Here is an 8424-nt window from a genome sequence, read left to right as displayed (position 1 = left end):
TTAATGGTCTTCAATTGTATGAATGCTAAGAAAGGTAAGGTAGCTGCAGAAGAAAAGTTGGATGCTAACAGAGATTGGTTCATTAGGTTTAATGAAAGAAGTCATATCCCTAACACAAAAGTGCAAGGTGTTTACTTATAAGCTGCAGCAAGTTATCCAGAAGATACAGCTAAAATAACTGAAGAAGATGGCTACACTAAACAATAGATTTTCAATATAGACTAAACAGTCTTCTATTGGAAGAAGTTGTCATCTAAGACTTTGATAGCTACAGAGAAGTTAATGCCTGGCTTCAAAGCTTCAACAGACTTACTAACTCTCTTGTTAAAGGTTAATGCAGGGTGGTGCAATGGTGGCTCAGTGGAAGAACTCTTGCCTGCCATGCCAGAGACCCAGGTTCAATTCCTGGAGCCTGCCCATGCTGAAAAAAAAAAGAAACAAAAGAAAAAAAGGCTAATGCAGCTGGCAACTTTAAGTTGAAGCCAACACTCATTTACCATCCCAAAAGCATTTGCTATGTGAACTCTGTCTGTACTCTATAAATGGAACAACAAAGGCTGAACAACAGCATATCTAATTTACAGTGTGGTTTATTGAATATTTTAGGCCCACTGTTGAGACCTACTGCTCAGAAAAAAAGGTTCCTTGCAAAATAATTCATGTGGTCTTTGTTAATTTCCGCCATTGTGTATCATAGTCAAGGTAAAAGAGAATAGAAGGTGAGAAATCCATCAACCTTATCTTCAGATGTTTGCAAAATAGATCACAGATTCATATGCACCTCTATGAGAAAGCAAATATGTAGATAAAGGGCTGTATCACTGGTTACAAGGAGTATGCAAACCTCGTTTTAGATGATACAGAAAAGATTCATTCTAAAATAAGTCAAGAAAACAACTGGGTCAGATCATACTAAAAGGAGATAATAGTGCCCTGTTACAACTAGAAATGATCTATGCAGTGAGAGGCTGTTGAGAAGGCAATAACATTTTTTTAATGTTCTTTCTTGGGAGAGTAATTCTGAAACATTTTCATGTTCTTTTGTGTTTTACTGGTTAAGATTTATTTCATAATCATAAACGTAATTCTGAAATTCATCTAGATTTGAAAGGAAAGGATAATGTAGAACCCAAAGAATTGCAACAAGAGCACAAAGATGATAGGATAATGAGAGTAGCCCAGGGGTGGTGGGGTGCTGTCCTGAGCTACAGCAGAAATGGTCTGGTGATTAGGACAAAATACAAATCAAATGTAGTAGACATGTCCACAGTCAGCAGTAATGATCTTATTGGTCTTGCCACTTGTGTTAGCTTGCAAGCTGCTAGGATGTGATATACCAGAACCAGAATGGCTTTTAAAAAGGTGAATTTATGTTACAAGTTTACAGTTCTAAAGAAGTGAAAGTGTCCAAATTAAGGCAACAACAAGAGATTACCTTCACTCAAGAAAGGCTGCTATTGTTTGGAACAGCTCTGTTAGCTGGGAAGTCACATGGCTGGCATCTGCTGGTCCCCTTATCCTGGGCTCCACTGCCGTCAGTCTCTGTCCATGTGGGGGCTCCTCACTCTGTTTCTCCAGAACAGGCAGTCATCTTCTGGCCTCCTTTGGCTCTCTCCAGGCTCTGCCTTGCTTAACAACTCATGGTGACATCTGCTGGGCTCCAAGCATGGCCAAACAACCGTGTCTCTGTTCTCTACATGTCCACACCTAGTCAGCTACACTGTGAAGTTTCTGTTGGCTCTGAGCCTTCTGTCTTTTCCCCATTTCTGTCATTTCTGTAGGCTGTTACTCTGAGCTCTGTTCAACGTTCCCTCCTTTAAAAGATTCCAGTAAATCAATCAAGACCCACCTGGAATGGGTGGAGTCACATCTCCCTCTAAACCAAGGTTAATACCTACAATTGGGTGAATCACATCTCTGTGGATATAATTTAATCAAGTTCCTAACTTATAGTACTGAATAGGGATTAAAAGAAAGTCTGCATCCATGAAATAGGATTAGGATTAAAAACATGGATTTTCTAGGGCACATAAATCCTTTCAAACCAGCACAGATAGTATACAGGAAAAAATTACATTCAATGCAAGCTAGGGTCTATAGTTAACAGTAACATTGTGATATGCTTTCATTGTATTAACAAAGGCAATATGCCAAAACTAAATGTCAATAAGCAGGGGGTATGAGGGAGGGGTATGAGATTCTTTGCAGAAGAAATGGAAATGTCTTCATATAGATAGTGGTGGTGAATACATGGCTATGTGGTTATACCAGGAACCATTGCTTTTTTAGTTTGATTGGATTGTATGATGTTTGAATAAAACTGTTTAAAAGTGAACCAAGTCAGAAAGTGCTGTAAAAAATGTGGAGAAAGAGATGTACCTATTCACTGTTGGTAGGGAACAACAATTGTGTGGCCCCCACAGGAGGCTAGGAGTGGGGTTGCCATATGATCCTGCATCCCTATTGCTAGGTATACATTGAGTAATGAAGGTGGACATTTGCACACTGGTGTTTATGGCAGCAGTGTTAGCAATTTGCAGTGGATGGAGGTGGCCTAAGGGTACATTTACTAAGGACCCTTCTATTTACTAAGGAATAGAAGGGGGACTATGAATTTCCATTATATATAAATTAAATGTATAATTTCTAATATACATATAATGGAAAACTGAGTGGCTGCAAGAAGGAATGAAGTTGAGAGGCGTGCAACTAGGTGAATGAACCCTGAGAACAACATGATGAATGAAATCTCAGAAACAAAAAGACAAACATTATCATAACATTATTTGATAACAATGGGTTATCAGATTGGGGCCTATTGTAAATTTTCCCAGATTGTAAACTCACATATATTCCAACATTGTAACTGTTATTTTTAAATTCTGAGATACTAAGCTATTTCTTATAACCTGGTCATTCATTGGAACTTTGGGTATTTATTTGAATCCTGAGACACAGAGTTAGAGCACTGAAGCTATGAAAGTCAGCATTACCCCATACAGTAACTGTCAAAAAGTTGAAAAAGTGATGAGACTTCAACTAGAGATATGAAGAAGCTGATCTGGATATGACTAAGGTAAATCAGAATACAGGGTAAAGGATGATATATTCTATATTTTAAACTTTCAAATTCTGTGTGACACCAAAATAGATGTTTCTTTGGTGCAAAATTTATATTTTCAGTACCACATTCTCTACTGTATGGTCAGTTTATTAGAATACATAATTACATGGAATCCTGAATAGGGTGTGAGATCTTGTTGGCTTGTGTAAGTTAGTGTGATGCCCCAACACATCCCAGAGTAATTTGGACAGAAAATAAAAAGTATGTGCACAGCCCCCTTAGGGTACTGGGGAGAAAAGAGAAAATATTAAACTTTCCTGTCTGGGAAATTCCTGATATTCTTGCAAACAATGGGGACAACCAAAGCTGAGCTCTTGATCTTGGGCTTGCCCCTATGAAACTTATTCCTACAAGTAAAAACTAAGCCTACTTATGCCTAAGAAACACCCTAAGAGAAACTCTTTTGTTGGTCAGATTGGCCTCTTTCTCAAAGTCAACTCAGCAGGTGAATGCACTGTCCTCCTCCTATGTGGGGACATGACTCCCAGGGTTATAAATCCCCCTGGCAAGATGAGATATGAGTCCCAGGGATGAGCTAGGACCCAGCACAATGGGATTGAGATGGCCTTCTTAACAAAAAGGGGGAAGAGAGAAATGAGATAAAATAAAGTTTCAGTGACTGAGAGAATTCAAACAGATTTGAGAGATTATCCTGGAGGTTATTCTTATACATTATATCAATATTCTGTTTTAGTTTATGGTGTATTGGAGTGGCTAAAGGGAAGGGCCTGAACTGTTGAACTGTATTCCAGTAGACTTGATTCTTGAAGACAATTTTATAACTATATAGCTTTTAGAATGTGATTGTGTGATTGTGAAAACCTTGGGAAGGTTCTCAATGAACCATGAAGGTTCTCAATGAACTCTCAGGAGAGGCTGGCTGGGCAACCATGGGAATGTAAGGGTCCAAGGTCTGTAGGGCAGACTGTGAAGCTGGTGACTCTGATGAAGAATCTAGGTGAACTCCACAGGAGAGGCTTGCTGGCTGAAGCAGAAAGACTGACTGTCTCTTCTGAATCCTCCTTAAAAGTCTTCCAGAGATTAGATTAAGCATCATCCATTGCAGAAGACACTCCCCTTAGCTGATTACAAATGCAATCATCTCTGGATGCAGCCAACATAATCATGGTTTAAGTCCATGCAATGTCCTCATAGCAACAGAAAGCCAGTGCTTGCTTGACTGACCCAGCACCACCACCTGGCAAAGTTGATACATGAACCTGAACATGACAGTCCACCCCTTGTCAACTTGGCAGCTACACACATCACCTTAAACCATACTTAACCTCTAAATAGAAAACAGTAACAGACATTTTTTCCTCACCTAACAATACTCAACTGTCCTATGTATAACTGGAAATGCATTAAACCTCCCCAGGATAGGGTGCAATCCCTGGGTAATATTCACTCTTAAACTTGATATCTTATGACTTAAATACTATAACATGAACAAAACAGCATTAAAGTCCTCATTTCTGTAACTGATCACGTGGTCATAGTTCAAATTTATCACTACCTTCTTCCATTAGTAGCACTGAAGCTACTAGTGTAGGGTAGTGGAAGACGCTCAGCCTGTTACCCTCAGCAAGCTCAGTAAGCACTTCAGTTGGCCGTGGTTCTTTACCTGGTGAGGTGACCCAAACCTTCATTCCTGACATTTCAGAGCTATTGGTAGTCCTGCCTAGATTGGTTGTTGTAGTTTTCCACTGATTTTAATTACAGGGCATAGTATACTAAAAGATGCCCTAGGGGATCTCATATTCCAGGAAAACTCTTCTTCACCTCCATTGTGTAGTTGTAGTCCTATTTCCACCTGATAGTCAGGGTCAATCACCCCAGCCAGTAAAGTAATCCCCTTCTTGGCTTGTTGATCCAGGGGCATGAATAGCCCAAAGTGACCAGGTGGCAGTCTTAGATTCCAGTTCAGTGGAATCATTGTTGTTTCTCCTGGTGGAAGCATTTCCCCTTCTGGAACTAAAATCTATAGACCAGCAGAGCTCAAGGTCACATGGACAGGAAGCAAAAATTATCCTAGTGGATCACTAGGGGTAATAGTGAGTGGTGCTACTCCCATTTCAACCCCTTGGTCCCTGGACCCATAGATCCTGGCTATGGAAGAAACAGCATTATACGGTGGACACTGATTCAGAGTATACACAGCCTCCTGGAGAACATCACCCTAGCCCTGCAAGGTATGGCCACCTACTTGGCCCCATAATTGAGTTTTCTAAAGGCCATTCCACTATTCTATCAATACAGCTGCCTCTGGATGATGAGGAACATGGCAAGACCAGAGAATTCCATGACCATGTGCCCATTCCCAACTTCATTTCCTATGAAGTGTGTTCCTTGGTCAGAAACAATGTTGTGTGGAATACTATGATGATAGATAAGGCATTCTTATCAGTAAGTCCACTGATGGTAGTTTCAGAAGAAGAACTGCATGCAGGGAAAGCAAACCCATATCCAGAGTATGTGTCTATTCCAGTTAGAACAAATTACTGCACCTTCTAAGATGGGAGTGGTCCAATGTAATCAACCTGCCACCATGTAGCGGGTTGATCACCTTGGGGAATGGTGCCATATTGGGGACTGAGTGTGGGTCTCTGCTGCTGGCAGTTTGGACACTCAGCAGAGGCCATAGCCAGGTCAACCTTGGTGAATGGAAGTCCATGCTGCTGAGCCCATGCATAACCTCCATCCCTACCACCTTGACCACTTTGTTCATGAGCCCATTGGTCAATGACAAGAGTTACTAGGGAATGCATAATCTTCTACATGAATGCAAAAACAATAGTGGTATATATTTACCTTCAGGACATCTCCAGGCTAAGCAGTTTCCTCCAAAGTTAAAATATTAGATAGTAAGCAGATATACCTCTCGGTGGCTATCAGAGTGAAGACTGCAAATGGTGGGGACTAAGACAGAGATGGTGGTAGTGGGCCATAATTGAGGCAAAATATTTTAAAAATAAAACCTATTTTAACTGTATACTCTACACATGTACCCAGTAGAAATTTTTTAGAAAAGCATGAAAAAACAAAAAAACTCATCTATAATCATACCACGCAGAGATAAATTGTTAATGTTTGGGTCAACATCTTTGCAAACTTTTTAAAATGTGTATATGTTCATGTATTTATTTCTGAAAATTAAACAGCATATTTTTCTTTTTTATCTCTTGCTTTTAATCTAATTAATATGTAATAAAGATTTTTCCAAGTTAAAAAAAAGAGTTGCTAGGGAAAGAGGCTCACTGGTATTAACAGAATGGGCCATCTTATCCACTTGATTATTAAAACTTTCCTCTGCTGAAGTCACACTCTGGTGAAGATTCACATGGGACACAAATATCTTCATGTTTTTAGCCCACTCAGAAAGGACTATCCACATACCTCTTCCCCAGACCATTTTGTCACCAATTTTCCAATCATGCTCTTTCCAAGTCAGACAGCACCCAGCTCATGATAGGGCATAGATGAGCAATAAAATAGGTTCTCTGGGGGTGACTCCCTTAGCCTCAGACACCATGTCACATGGTGTGCCAGTTTGAAAGGATGTGTATACCCTAGAAAATCCATGTTTTAATCCTAATCCCATTTTGTAAAGGCAGCTGTTTCTTCTAATCCCTATTCAGTACTGTATATTTGAAACTTTAATCAGATCATCTCCCTGGAGATGTGACTCAATCAAGAGTGGTTGTTAAACTGGATTAGTCTCCACCCATTCTGGTGGGTCTTGAATCCTAAAAAAGGATTTACTGGAATCCTATAAAAGAGGAAACATTTTGGAGAAAGGAGGAAATTCTGAGAGAGCAGAATGACATATCCACAAGAAGCAGAGAGCCCTCCAACCAGCGACCTTTGGAGATGAAGAAGGAAAATGCCTCCTGAGGAGCTTCATGAAACAGGAAACCAGGAGAGAAAACCAGCAGATGATGCCATGTTTGCCACATTCCTTCCCAGATGAGAGAGAAAACCCTGACTACATTCACCATGTGCCTTCTCATTTGAGAGAGAAATCCTGAACTTCATCGGCCTTCTTGAACCAAGGTAATTTTTCCTGGATGCCTTAAGTTGGATATTTCTATAGACTTGTTTTAATTGGGACAGTTTCTCGGCCTTAGAACAGTAAACCAGCAACTTATTAAATTCCCCTTTTAAAAAGCCATTCAATTTCTGGAATATTGCATTCCAGCAGCTAGCAAACCAGAACACATGGCAATGCATATGGCAGCCTCACTGGCTTCTCGGTTACTTCAACTTTCAGCTTCTGGTTGCCTCCTGTGGTTTTCTCTTTCTCTCTGTGACCTGCCCTATAAGGTCTTTAGTAACAGGATTAAGACACATCCTGATTCAGGTGGGTCACACTTAAACTGAAATAACTTCTTCAAAATGTTCTGTTTACAAGGGTCCACAGCCACAGGAATGGATTAAGTTTAAGAACTTGTTTTTCTGGGATATATAGCTCCAAGCCACAACAGAACCATCGTTCATTGTTGGTGGGAATGTAAAGTGTTGCAGCTGCTGCAGAAAACAGATTGGTGGGTCCTCAGAGAGTTAAACAGAGAATTACTATATGACCCAGTGATTTCATTCCTAAATATATATCCAAAAGAATTGAATACAGGGATTTGAACAGACATTTTACACCAATACTCATAGCAGCCTTTTTCACATTAGCCAAAAGGTGGGTTAAATCCAAGTGTCCATCAACTAATGAATGGATAAATATAAGATGGTATATACACATGATGGAATATTATTCAGCCATAAAAGGAATGAACATGGATGCAGCTTGAAGTCATCAGGTTGAGTGAAATAATCTAGATACAAAATGACAAATATTGTAAGATCTTGCTTATGTGAAATACAAGAAGATTTCATAGAAACAGATAATAGATTATAGGCTACCAGGGGCCGGACAGAGTGAAGCAACTATTGCTTAATGGGTACAGTGTTTCAGTTTGAAGCAATGAAAAAGCTGGGATAGTGGATATTGGTGATGGTAGCACAATATTATAAATGTAATTAATACTACTGAATTGTACACTTGAAAGTGATTAAAATGTGAAATTTTGAGTTGTGCATGTAGTATTACAATGAAAAGTTAACTATATATATATTGGCTCTTGCAGTTTTAGAGTCAAATAAATAATACGCAGTTACATGTGTACTAATACGAAATAATCACCAAGACATGCTAGGTTTAAAAAGAGTTGTATATCTAAATGCTATGGTACGATCTTCTGCTTATATCTTTAAAGATCATAACTGGCAATATTGTTCAGCTTTGCGGA

The 8424-nt window shown here is 39.5% G+C and overlaps 1 pseudogene; it reads left to right on the top strand.

The window, feature by feature from the left end:
* The first annotated feature begins 659 nt into the window (after positions 1 to 659).
* LOC143655390 (small nuclear ribonucleoprotein E pseudogene) lies at positions 660 to 975 on the top strand (annotated as a pseudogene).
* Positions 976 to 8424: the final 7449 nt, after the last annotated feature.

The sequence above is a fragment of the Tamandua tetradactyla genome, chromosome 2 (assembly GCF_023851605.1).
Source record: "Tamandua tetradactyla isolate mTamTet1 chromosome 2, mTamTet1.pri, whole genome shotgun sequence".
NCBI classification, from domain to species: domain Eukaryota; kingdom Metazoa; phylum Chordata; class Mammalia; order Pilosa; family Myrmecophagidae; genus Tamandua; species Tamandua tetradactyla.
Note: the sequence above shows the minus strand (reverse complement) of the source record. Positions and strands in the feature narration are given on the sequence as shown.